Source organism: Rhipicephalus sanguineus, chromosome 3 (genome assembly GCF_013339695.2).
Source record: "Rhipicephalus sanguineus isolate Rsan-2018 chromosome 3, BIME_Rsan_1.4, whole genome shotgun sequence".
NCBI lineage: Eukaryota > Metazoa > Arthropoda > Arachnida > Ixodida > Ixodidae > Rhipicephalus > Rhipicephalus sanguineus.
The window spans coordinates 49,031,027-49,044,776 of NC_051178.1; the positions used below are offsets into that span (position 1 = coordinate 49,031,027).

Below are 13,750 nucleotides of genomic sequence, written 5' to 3' on the forward strand. Positions count from 1 at the left end.
GCGTCCGCTGATTGCAACTGAGTAGTACGAGATATGATGCAAGTGTTGTAACGCTAGCGCCACCGGACGGTGCTAATGCCCGTGTGCAGACTTGATTCCACCAATCCGACAAAAGAGAGAGAGAGAGAGAGAGAAAACGTTTTGTTTGTCCACATTAGTGTGTTGTCGCTTCCTTTGAAAGAACACGCTCGAGACGGCACAACATTCCCCAAACGATCATTAAGTATACAATTTTATCTCTTTTTAAGCGAGGCCCATGATAAGACGACCATTACACCTCCCTACCGCCAATGACTCCACCATCATCATAATGTCTAGTACTTCTGCGCAAAATCTCTCAAAGTAATACCACGGTGTCATATTCGCGAAACGAAAACAAATAGCCAGGATAAACAGACAGTGCATAACCGGTGTTGAGCCCTTAACTGTTTTGTCACTAAGATTAGTCGCCTGTGTACATATGTCACGCCTTGCATACTGCGAGCATGTTGCACCGATTCGCTTGACTGGAAACGTGCACAATCAATTAACTCCGCAGGAAACAAGTTCCGGCGCCGAGATTTGATGCATAAGCATGAAATGCGAAGTTATATACTGACAGCGCGAAGAATTGGGCAACGTAAAATTTAGTGAAACATTACGAAAAATGGTTACGGTTTCGTAGATTTCAAAACAAACGCGAGTACCCGTAATGCACTATTGTTCAACAAAAGGACGAAGAAATGGAGTAAAAAAGATGCCGCAGGTACAACAGGCGGCACGCTGTGGATAACAGAATGTTTAGAAAAATAATCGAAGGCAGGGAATCATGTGCGGGTTAGGAAACCTACAGACATACGGCAGAATAAGCTGACGCAAGACAGTGGTTATCGCAGATCGGTGGGAGATATGCCTTCTTCCTTGATAGCATAAACCAGGCTGTTGACGATAAGGTAGCATACGATACGCAAACAGCAGAAACTTGAGGTCTGCGAGCCGCGCAATGCAGAGAGTAATGCGTATCCGTTTCCCAAGAACTAAAACATTTGGCATACACAAGAACGATTGCGCAATCTGAACCAGTATTTTATATTCCGTTTGCGCGCATCGTTAGTCAAAACTGCATTCAAACATTGAGGAGTTGCATGACGGCGCCCGCGAATGCACGGTTGCGTGTACACACGCAAATCAGTGCAGGCGTTGACATGTATTAATAAACTTATGGAAAGACAGAGTAAAGGACGCACCGAAAAGCGTAAGAATCAAACAGGGAAATAAACAAGGAAGTGAGAGCAATATGAGCCCAGCTAAATGCACACTGAGCTCAATGGCGGAACAACGCTGCCGTCAGGGCGAGGAATATGCAACCGGAAAGAAAACGAACCGGGAGGCGAACGGGAAGCTTTTTCTTTGACGCAGCGCGGCACAAAGTGATCTCCCTCCAACGGAGCGCGAGCCGCGTAGAATATACGCTGTGAGCGCGCGCGTAGAAGTGTATGGAGCGTCCCGGGAGAACGCATACACGTCGCCGAGTGCCTAATGGAATTCCACATCCTCTTCGCTGTTGTAACCGCGCGCCGCCAACGACGGTGGCCAGACAAGCACAAAGTCGGGGAAAAGAAAAGTTCTCTTATTCATCCGCGAGATATACGATTCGCACCGAGACATATACAAGAGGTGCAGCGACAGACAAAAGCTGCGCAGCCGCAGAAGAACGGGCAACACGGGAGAGGGAGGGAATAAAAAAGGAGGACGGAGATGGTCAGGTGATCTAGCGAGCTGAAAAGGCGAGCGAGGCTCTACACGAAGAGCGCGCGGTAAACCGAGGCAGCTTGCAGAAGACGAGAGCGAGAACGTCGCAAAGTGAGATCGTCGGAAGGAGCTTCGAGAGGCGAAGGAAAATCAACGCAAAGGAAACTCGCGAAAAGTGGAGAGAGTTAAATACATAAAGAAGTATAAAAAGATAAACACTTTTTTTTCTCCTGCTCGTATTTTCGGAGCGACCGAGATGGCATCGCGGAGAAAGAGCGGTTAGGAAAGGGCACTCGCGCGAGTTATACTTTTCAGCGCAAGTCACACGGAACATGGGGCCCATTTTATGCCATTTCAATAGCGGCAAAGAAGGAGGGAGAGAATGCAATAGAGAGAGAGAGCAGGCGCACCGACTCCGGCTTTCAGAGAGTGGTGGCGCGGAGAGTCGAAATAAGCCGAGGAAACAAGGTAGCGCTCGTGTTACGCAACACAGACACACTGTGGAACAGTATAGTGCAACACGAAAGCGAAAGCGAAAAGTAGAGTGAGAGAGAGAGAGAGACAACCAAATAAATGGTAAGTGAAGACGCCGTGGAGGCTAACGCTGGTGGTGCAGCGTATATGAACGTATAACAAAGAATGGTGGAGATACGAGGCACAGGGAAATGGCGTCGAAGGTGGTTCGAAAAAGGTAAGCGAGAAGGAACGCAGGTAAGAGAAGGAAGGCGCGAACTGAATGACTCCTTCTTGCCGGTCGTGTTGATAAGGTGGCACTGCGGCACCAAGAAAACGATTTCTCGAGTACGTAAAATGAACAGAAAGTACAGAAGAAGAGAACCAATGGGAGATGCAAAATAAGAGCAGAGCCTTCTCAAGAAAACGGTAGAAGCAGCCCTTGCGCGCTCGCAATAAGTGTAAACAGCGAGATAAAAAAAAAACGAGGGAAAAGGAAAGGAGGACGAAGCGGCGGTGAGAAAAAAGACGGAGTCAATTCAATGCGCGAGGCAAACGAAACCGCTTTTTGAAATTCGTCCTCTAATGCGTTTCCCGGGCGCTCAACGGGCACCGCAGTTACATGAAAGTTCGCGTTAAAAATACACAAAATAAAAGGAAGAAAGGCGAAAAGGAACGAAGGAAAGTAACAGCTAGAATGCTTCTCCGAAAGGAGGAACCGTGGGCGGAACAGCGGCAAGACGCGAAGAAAGGTGCGCCCACAGCGTGCAGAACGGAGAACACAATCTGCTGCGCCTCATACTCCGCCAACGAGAAGAAGGCCTCGATGCAGAAATGTAATCTTAGAGCGCGCTTTTCAATCGCTCTCACCGCGAGAAAGAAATAAATGCTCGCGTGAGAACACGGATAGGTGACAGAACGGGAAAGCTGCAGACCGAGGAAATGGAAAGGAGAGAGCGTTGAAAAGAAAGAAGAGACGATACATGTAGTATATACTGCGCGAAAGGTGAATACGTGGAACGATGCTTGCCTGGTTCTAACAGCATACCCATTATGTCAGATTCTGCGGAGGCTCACCGTGATCGCACTTTTCATGCGGTCTAAATTTATCGAAGCCCGTATCGTATTCCGCGCACGGTAGTGCCATCTCTCTCTCTCGCACTATATTTAGACGCAGTCACTTACACCCGTATTGCGATGCGCGGCGGCAAATAGACGGTAACGTCATAGGCAAAAAGCATCGGCGTCATATTGTTGTTCGTCCCGAACGTGACGTCAGACCGCAGGCATGCATGGATGACGTATAGTCGTGCCACTGACACGTCCGAGATTGCCCTGCGCACTTCGTGAAGGTAGAACGAATGCACAGCGAACACTTTTTACGGTCATGCCCGATCTACATAGATGAAATGGTGGTCTTTTTTGAACAAATAGCTTTCGTATTTTGTGCCCGTGAGCTAGAAGGAAGCTTCACGACGTCTTGCCTTCACGAGAGGCGAAGCACGTGCGGCGAATAACTCGGTGTCACCGCAAGCGGCGCTCCGGTGGAGGCAGCTGCAATTGCTACTATGAATCCATCTGTAAATACTGTTCGTGCACTATACCGCCTAATAGACGTTAATTTGCGGGAAAATATTCAGTAATCGCTGTTTTTAGGGAAGGAACGAACGGCCACGAAACTGTATTAAGGCTTTCGTAAGAAGGAAAGAGATGGCTTTTAAGGGTTCGTTTTTTTTTGTTAGATACAATATTAATGAGAAGTAACAGACAATAATGCCAAGGAAAGTATAGGAGATGTTATTTGTAATAACTGGGACATAAATGTGACGAAATAAAGTGGACGAAAAGATAACTTGCCGCCGGCAGGGACCGAATCTGCGACCTTCGAATAACACGTCCGACGCTCTACCACTGAGCTACGGCGGCGGTCATCCCCCCGTCCTATATAGGTATATCTGTGCATTTAAACCTAGGAGTGTTAGTCAGCGCCAATCGCAGCCATGGCGGCGAGTCTGGAACACTCTTTTTCGGCCTTTTGGCGTCGCGTATCACGTGATCTTTTTACGAGCCGGCAGCTGACCAATAATCCCTCGCATACTACCCGAAGGCATCAAGTCCGCCAGAACGAGACCCTTGCTATGAATGAAGGAAAGAAGATGGCTTTTAAGGGTTCGCTTTTTTTTGTTAGACACAATATTAGTGAGGACTAAGAGACAATAATGCCAAGGAAAGTATGGGAGCATCACAGAGCTCGTTTCAAAAAATAGCGATGCCATATTCACTACGGAGTGCGCCGATACCGGAAGTGGTTTTATGCAAAACGATGCAAGTCACAATATAGCCATTGGTCTAACTGCCGCGATGGGCAAAGTTCTGCCTGGTGCCAGGGGCCCGTGCTCTGGCAGTAGTGATGCTGGCAAAGTAGTGAGGACCGCGAAGCGGCATGGCATAGGTTCCTGCCCACCTTTCTTGAATAAAATTGATTAATTAATTCACTTTCACCGACAAATGACACGTACAGTGCGCATCGCAAGACACGTACTTCACTAGCAATGGAATACACCCCAGCAGAAAGAAATCAATTAATCTTGATTAGTCCTGGTTTGTTTTATGCAGATGCATAGACGTCTCCCATGGTGATGACATACCGCAACCTCGTTTGCAGCGCCATTGTTATTGCAACGTCGTCCCGACAGCGTCCGTGGGCTGCGAATATTTGCAGTTAATATTTTAAGCCAATAAAGGCGCAGCTCCCTTATGAGTTATGCATGAGCTACACGTGGCGTCGGCAAATAAGCGAGGCCGCTGTGAAAACATCCAGACAGATCTGCACTGCCAACGTTTGCGCAGAGGTACTTCGGCGGGTCTATTATGTTTATCCGTGCATATGGGCAATCATGCGCCTACATAATAATGAGGCGGATATGACGTAAAAGTCAATCGAAGCTGGTTCCACGATTTCTTGCCTTTTTTCGCTCTACCCATTATGCCTGTCGAACGAGCGTGATGCCGAGCATAAACGAGGCGCTAAATACAGCTTTAACACATTGTTCAGCATCGGCGTACGAAACCATTTAGTTCGCAAAGCCTTACTTATCATAAGAGGCTGTGTCGATTTATCGATTTCAGTTTGATGAAACCGATAAACAGCGCGGCCTATAGGCAACGTTACTACAGTGTGGACTACATGACATCTCGGTATACATGATCGGCCACCATGCCTAAATTTAGGTCTATACGGATCGCACAGTGCAACGTTCAGTAAGTGCACGGTAGAGTACGGCTGTATCTATCAGTTATTAGCTAATAACTGATAAATCAACACGGATTGTAGAGGTTAAAAAGCACATTATTCGACTTTCTGCATTGTCTGCTGACTTACTTGTGTAAAAAATAATAATAAATGAAAAAGAAATCGGCTTCCTACTGGTTATCAGAATGAATAAAACATTCGCATATTCCTGTTCGGCTTAAAAACGTACATATATTCATACCTCTAAGGGCGCGTGTGGCAGCCACTGTCCCTACCAACATTGGGAAGCAACGCAGCGATAACAGACCACCACGTTTATCATCGAGCCCCTTCCATCGCCCATTGTGAAGGCGAATTCAATTTCTCTTTTATTAAGGCGAAGGCCTCAAGTGCCTCATCAGCCTCTGGCCGCGGCATGCGGTACAAAAGCTCACACGACTTCGCATACATTGAGAAATACAAACAAGAGTTCGACCCAGAATCAAACCCAAGCACTTTACGTGGCAGGCAAGCATTCCACGACAGAGCAACGCCAGCGCTTGAACCTTTTTCGCAGAGAGACCTAGTTCTCATGTTGGTCGAGTAGTCACGTTGACAGATGTGACATTGCGTGGCGGAAGCATTGAACAGCACCAGGCGCCACACTATCTGAATTGCATAACGAGCTGGCGGTTTGAAGCTGCCCAACATTTACAAAGGGCTTTACCATATTTCTTCATCATCGGCCACATCATCAACACAGTGTGCAGCTGCGTAGTGCACACACTGCCTTACAGACGCGCAGTGGGTACTTCGCTGCTTCGCAAAATGATATTGAATTATGGTGTAGTGTGGGTACTTCGTAACTTCACATGCCGCAAGCGCCCGAAGAGCGCTTAAAACGGGCTCTGTACAAGGCATCTCTCCAGCTTAGCGTCACCGTATGGCTTTCGCCTTCTAGTCGTCCTATATGGGCAAAGAATAACGAGTTCTGTGAGCTTTTTCTTTTCTCGCTGTTTCACTTCAGAGATTAAGTGCCGGCACGTTGTAAGCTCTGTGACTGCTTCAGAGAGCGTAAACTAGAACTAGTGAATTTTAATTCTTTCATTTCTAGTTGACTCCTTGGTTGTTTCGTTGTGCAGAAATCGGTACGAGTATGTTATTTCATTTAAATCGTTCCGCTCGCGAGACATACCACGAAGCTGGTTGCATCTAAAGATTAGTGGTCGTACACCGCACGCAGTCACCGAAGAAGGACGCAGTGATAGCGACAGGCAGGAAACGACCGCGAATTCACTAATGCGCGCTAGCGACACCGGTAACCAACGGGAGGAGGAGTGAAAGGAATGGCAACTAGACAGATGAACACGAAAAAAAAAAACAGGAAGAAAAGAAAAAGAAAGTCGAGAGAGAGATTGCGGTTAGTGTCACAACTGTCGAAAAAAAACCAGAGAAGCCTGACTGGCGCAACGCACGGTGCAAACGTCAAAGCCGCACGTCCTCACCGTGTACGGAAAGGTACCAGTAGCAGATACATGGGGAGCAGGGAGAGGGGAAAGCGACGTACGAAGGCAAACAAAAGGCAAATTTCACGTGGCCAATGGAAGCAGTAGAGCGTCCGTGTGCGGCAAGACAGCGTTGGCGAGGCATATCCTCCTGGCCGAAGCGGCCGTTCCAGACGCGGGAGCAAAGAGGAGGTCCGCGCACGTTCCGCGAATACGTGACCGAGATAAGAAGGGATACACTCCGACTAATTAGTCCGCTCGATGCACAGACGGGCAGCTGCAAAGTTTCCAGCGCTGAAACAATCGAGAGACGTGAGTTCCGGGCTATGGCGGTGGCCGATCGGAGCAGCCGAATTGCATGCAGGGCCGCTGTGTGGCAGGGGCTACGAGAAAAGAAAAATACGAGGAAGGAATAAATGACTGGCCGAGAGATAACAGAGTGTGACGCGGCGTTGCAAGGCAGAACCGGCTCTTTTGTTCGAGACCTGGTTACGCGCAGCTTCCTCGTCACCTTGAGCGCCTCGAAGCTGTCGCATTCCGCAAGCCTGGCGGAATGCTTTTATTCGTCAAGAGATACAGAGACGCTACGGATGGAGCAGAATAGAAGATGCTTGATTGCTTGCTTGCTTGCTTGCTTGCTCGCTCGCTCGCTCGCTCGCTCGCTCGCTCACTCACTCACTCACTCACTCACTCACTCACTCACTCACTCACTCACTCACTCACTCACTCACTCACTCACTCACTCACTCACTCACTCACTCACTCACTCACTCACTCACTCACTCACTCACTCACAGAAAGCCTTTCAAAACCGACGCGCTGGATAGATGAATATCGGCTGCGTGTTCAAAATCTGACACCAGGGAACGAGAAATGTTGAAGCGTGTGGCGCGTTTCGACAAGGAGATGGAGAAGAAGCGATTTTGATTTCTGCAAAATCAGACGTATCTGCTTTTGGGAACAACTTTAACTGCACCCGTAATTTCGAAACAAAATCCATCAAGGGGCATTACGGATGCGACTCCTGAGAGATAAATGCTGTAAAGGTAGACGTGTAAAAACCGTGTCGAGAAGAAAGAAGTAGTGATTCCAGACGGACGACACCGCAGTCGGCTGTTCTTCAGGGGCAGGCTTATCGCTAAAGATGGCGCCCTGTCCGCATACGGTAGCGGTCGCTTGGGCCACTTAGAATCTGCGCACGCCTCACTGACCAGTCGTCGCAGCACTCGTGTAGCACTCGGCGTCCGTGCGCGTTTGCGACGCGCGCGCGCATTAGCGCGCGGCCTGCATTGATGCCGGCAGGGCGCCCCGGTAAACAGTGGCGCCCTCCCCGCCTCGGTTCGGTGAGAGCAGCCGGACGGAGAAGGGACGCCTCGTTTCCCCGAGGGCATGTAATCGCATTAACGACACCCGGGGAATCGAGCGAACGAGGGGGCAAATGTTTGGCGAAAATGTCACCGCCGTCAGTTGCATGCCACCTACTGCTACTGGCGGGAGGAGTAGAGAAGGCGCAGCGCCTAGCGACGACGGCGGCGGTGTAATGGGCACGCGCCGCATGAGCTGTGCATAACTTCTATACTCACTCGCATGTCGAAGCCGTAGGAATCACAGATTTCATTTCGAAGGAAACGACGCAGTTACTCAAGAAAATTTCAACGAGCACGTCGTCTAGGCAGGCAGCGTCGATTTCATTTACTTATTTCATTTTACACGCACTGCGGCCTCAGTGAGGCTACTGCAAGAGTGGGATCAACAAAGAAATGTGCATTAATAAACAAGCTTCCATGAATCTTTTCAGAGTTAGTGAACGCATGTTTCCAGGTGATGAGTTGCAGGCTTCCATTGTTGACGGGGAAAAACACATTTAAGAAAGTCAGTGGGGGTGAGAACGGTTGAGATATTTATGGCATGGTGACTCATCGCTGATGAAGGTTTAGAGAAAGTCAGATAGTCATCTAGAGAAGAGACGAGGATAGTTAATTAACGTGAAAAAAGGATATACTGTTTTATAAAGGCTACATAGTTTCCACCAACGCGGCATCAAGATACCACCCTGATTTGGCACTAGAGATCAAAACACTAGATCGACTTACGTTGAAGACATGCCCTTACAAAAACTTCAAGGGACAACAAAGAGAAAAAGGATTTTTCTCATACTAGTAAATTAACCTTTCTCAATACCGAAATCACTACGCTTGTCGCGAGAAGACGTTTGGAAAGCGAGAAAACGCGCAAGAAGAAAATGCGGGTGGCGACACGCAAACGCCCTGACGCCATAGATTTTGACTGCGTCTACAAGGTCTTACGTAGTTTCTAATCAGTAAAATGGAAGCACATTGCTCTCCGAAGGGGCCATAGACTTAACATACCAAGTTTCAGGAAATTTCGTTGAGCGAATGTCGCGAAAATACGAAAAATACACTTCGAAATCCGTGACGTCACGCGCGGAGATTTCGGCGCGATATTTGAAAATGAAACTTTGATCTTGGTTTTCTGTTCTGATAATAAATCTGCGATGGTGAAATTAACGACCTTAGAATTCTGAGAGTAGAATTTATCAATCTATACCGATTCTTTGTTTCGCTTCAGTCACTCCTTTAAGCAAGCAATTCAGTATAAAAGCGGTAGGCCAGAAAACCAGCGTTCACGAAACGCGGGAAGGTTAGCATGGAGAAAGAAAGGCATGGAGTTCAATCAGATCGCGCCTGATTTGCTACCCTACACTGGGGGAGGGTGCAGAAGAATAAGGAAAGAGAGAGCAAGCGATAGGCGCGACGTTCATCAGGCGCATGACCTAGAATGCGCTAGAAGGCGCGGCTCCTCGGCGCCACCTCTGGGTCACTTCTGCACGCATGGCGGCCCGCGGTACGTTTATTAACGTAGGAGACGAAATCATGAGAGTGGCGTAAGGCGACGACCTCCAGGTACATTTGTAATTTGCTTACGTGGCACGTAAGGGTTGCCCAACAGTATACGAGCTTAATGCTTGGGAGCCCTGCGGATTACACAACGCGTTGCTAGCAGTCGTATAAACTAATCGTGAATAGACTTTGTCGGCGTGAAATTCCGTTATAGTTGGCTGCAATTAGAAATTAAGGCAATGCATCGAAACACCGTACTGCAAAAGATACACAGTATTTACAATCTATATTGGCCACGCTGCAAATACTGCGCGTGCACAAGCGACCACGCTCTAAATAAATAAGGTTTCGTGTTCCTCTGCTGAGCTCGAGGACGCGGGTTCGATTCCCGACCACGGTGACGGCGTTTATACTATGAGGGCGAAATGTCAAAACGCCCATGCAGTTAGATTCGGGAGCTCGTCAAGAAACCCGTAACGGTCAAAGTAAATCTGAGCGGAGTGCCGAATTACGGCGTGCTCCATAATCACATCGTGCCTTTTCAACTTAAACCCCCAGAATTGATTACGGAAGCGGTGTTGAAGAGCTGAACAATAATTTAGACCGCACACGGTAGCCTACTATGCTCGTAAACCTAAGTACAGTATCGCTTACTCATTTCTGCTCCCACCTACATTAAGCCTACGTGGCAAGGAAATAAAACCGGCGAAAGAGACCGCATACGCAGCAGTGAAACCTCATAGTCACACCGCAGCGCGTGAGCGGGTATACCTGACTCTAACACGAGACCTGAAAAAATGTGCAAACATTGAGCAGCGGCGTTACGGCCCACGCACGCGAAAGTCAAACATGGGACGAGCAGAGATTCGATATCGTGGGCGGAAATTGAGCAAGGGACGAGAATTGACGAGGCGAGAGACGGTGTAAAGAGAAAGAGGGCGTAAGGAGCAGTGTGCATGAGAACATATATGTATTACACCCACAGAAAGGATAGACAACTCCGCCACCCTACTTCTCCGTCCCTTAACTTCCGACCAATCTGTGCTATATAGGAACGCTCATTGAGGAGCACTTGCCACTCAGGCAGAGGCTTGTAAAGGAGCACGCAGGGCGCAATTTTTGTTTTTCCACATTTACTTTAAAGCGGTTTGCGTCTTTAGCGAGACGAATTTCTCTATCACTGAGTTGGAAGCCCAGCTCACGTTATTGGCCTCGTTTGACTTTTCCCCTGCGCCGCAACGTGCCACTACGGCCCTTTATACGCGCACCGAGGAAATATAAATTCCGCCTTTCTTCCGTACAGAACGTGTCCACTGCTGAGGCAGCAAACATGTCTTGGCCGACTTGAATTACCGACAATATTTAGCGTAGCAATTTTTGTGCGTGTGTTTTTTTATATCGAGAAAAAGACATGTTCAAGCATAACTCCTAGAGGGGTCTCAGGAAGCACTGTAAAGCTGTATTGACAAAGTACACTTCCGAAACACCAGATACATCAGTCTTACCGAGAGCTGAGCTCTCGCTAGCTTAAAATAGGCCTAGAATTGACAGACGTACCTCAAGTCATCCATAGCTGCAGCTCTTTGTGACCCCGTCCTGCGATTTCAACAGCGTCTGCTTTGCATGGTCAGGCTAATTTATCGACCCGAATAACGGTCGAACCGAATTTAAGTAAACTAAGCATTAAACGTAACAAATTTCGATAACGTTTTATACGAACGGCCGAAGCATGCGACAAAACACTAGCGTTTGTGACGTCATAGATTCAATGAGAAAAAAATCCTTTGACTCTTTTTGGTGGGTCCTGATTTGACACACAAAGAATTCCCTTTAAAGATACACGTTAATTATCTTCGGAGAAGTTCACCTAACTGGGTTGGTTTGCGCGTCCTTAAGACGGGAACAAAAAGCGCAAGGCACAGCGCAAGGCCCTGTGTGCCGTTATATCTCCGTCCCTTGTCCAGCGCTGTTCGTTGCCGCCTCTTCGGAGTTTACTGTACCCTCTTCGCAGAGTCGTCGGAGTCGCGGTTCTCCAAAAGATAGTTAACGCGTGTATCTTTAAACAGAGTAATATATGTGACAACTCAAGACTCGCAAAACAAGAGTAACAGGTGTTCTTTTTTTTTTCTTAGAGTTCCCCGAAATTCTAAAGGAAGGACATAAAGCTTCGTCCTTGATTTTCTGCGCTGGTAACCCGCGTTTTCTCGTCGCCTAAATGAATGCACTCCGGCATGAAATAAGCAACTGGACGTAGTAAACGAACTCCGGGTGCTTCTACGGTGTCTCTTTAGGCATTGTCAGCTTAAGATGACGCAAAATAAGATATACGAAACGGATGAATTCGGATAACAGGCGCGCAGCCAATACCAGATTGGGGGCTGAGATAAGGATCCGCGGTTCAAGCTCCGCAGGCTCGACTGAGTTCCCGTGTCGTTCAATCAGAGTTTGCATAAAACGAGGGAAAAGCCCGAGACGGCCGCGGCGCTCCAGGAGGCGATGATAAATCGATACAGTGTACCGAAGCGAAAGGCCTGGCGGGGCTGAACTTATTGAGCCCCGAACGTGAAGAGCCGCGGGCGCAGCCGCGACGCAGCTAGTGGCGCCGTGTAGGAAAGGAAGGGGTTACGTTTATGCGCGGCGACGTCGAGATGGATTAGCGATGCGGGAAGAACGGCGTGACGCCGAACGAACGCGCACTTTTTTGTGTTTATTTTTGGACGCAACACACTGTAGCGAGAAGGGGCCACAAAAGTTTAAGTAAGCGAGATGAAATGAAGCGATAAACGCGTGTGCTGACGTTCGAAGGTATCGGGCCGCTGATTGCTCATTTCTGGGACGATTAAAAGTTGCGATAAAAAGTAGAATTCATCAGCCACTCCATGGTTTCTCCATGGCTTCCGCATAGACCTACGCAAAAAGACGGAACAAAAAAAAGAAGTCCCCTCGCGAGTTTAAGGATCGGACGTGAGTTGGCTTGCTTGTGAGGTTAATTATAATATGCGGAGAATTTCTCAGCGCCCTTAATCACGCCGGACGAAAATGCAGTTCGTCAGCGAGATTGCACATGACCAGAGCTTCGTACTGAATCTAGTAACTATCGCAATGAAGTTTGCAGACAATGTAGCAGTCCGTGTAGCTATTTCGTTGACAGCGACGTTCTAAGAAAAAGCTGCATCGTGTACACCCTGTGTCAGACACAAGATTCTATAAAAAGAAAGTAACGTCAGTACCAGACTTACATTGCGACTCAGTGGATTAAAGCCGCACACATAAGGTGCAGAAGAGACACAACTAAATGAAAGGCTGCGACAAAACACAAACGTATCGACACACAGACCGAGGCCTTCATGATGCTTGTATGTATGTATGTATGTATGTATGTATGTGTATGTATGTATGTATGTATGTATGTATGTATGTATGTATGTATGTATGTATGTATGTATGTATGTATGTATGTATGTATGTATGTATGTATGTATGTATGTATGTATGTATCATTCGACGAAAAACATCGTACGCACTGACGTTATCGTTCCAGGCGAGATATAAACTTAACGATGAGGAATTGGCATACATTCTCAGGAACTGCATAGCTGTGATTATTGGCCTCGAGGCCCACCACTGGAAATGCCGGCGCCACCGTCGGCGTGACGTACTTGGCAGGATCATGTGGTCTCCGCGGCCGCGTCGGCTGCTTGTGGCGCACTGCCGCGTGCTTTGAAAACGAGTTTCAAGTCCCACATGCGCTGCGGTCTGTTCAAATTCGGAAGTTTTCTCTCATTTTCTACTCAATTGAAGCCACTGTAATAGAGTGGCTGCCTCCAAAGGCGACGAACATGGGGCTCTACCGCTCGGTGCCTCAGCGCCGCGCTTACGCAAAGGAACCCAGTGTCAGCCTGCACTGGTAACCGCGGGACAAGAAACAGCGTGAAGCATGGGTTGTAAAGCTAAGAACCAGCAAGTAG

The 13,750-nt window shown here is 48.1% G+C and overlaps 1 protein-coding gene and 1 non-coding gene across 2 annotated transcripts in view; both read right to left on the reverse strand.

The window, feature by feature from the left end:
* Positions 1-13,750, reverse strand: part of LOC119385456 (uncharacterized) — a 529,083-nt gene that overhangs the window by 273,814 nt on the left and 241,519 nt on the right. The gene's annotated exons all lie outside the window — the stretch shown is intronic.
* On the reverse strand, positions 4,039-4,110 carry Trnat-ugu (transfer RNA threonine (anticodon UGU)). Its single transcript has one exon. It is a non-coding gene; the product is annotated as a tRNA-Thr (tRNA).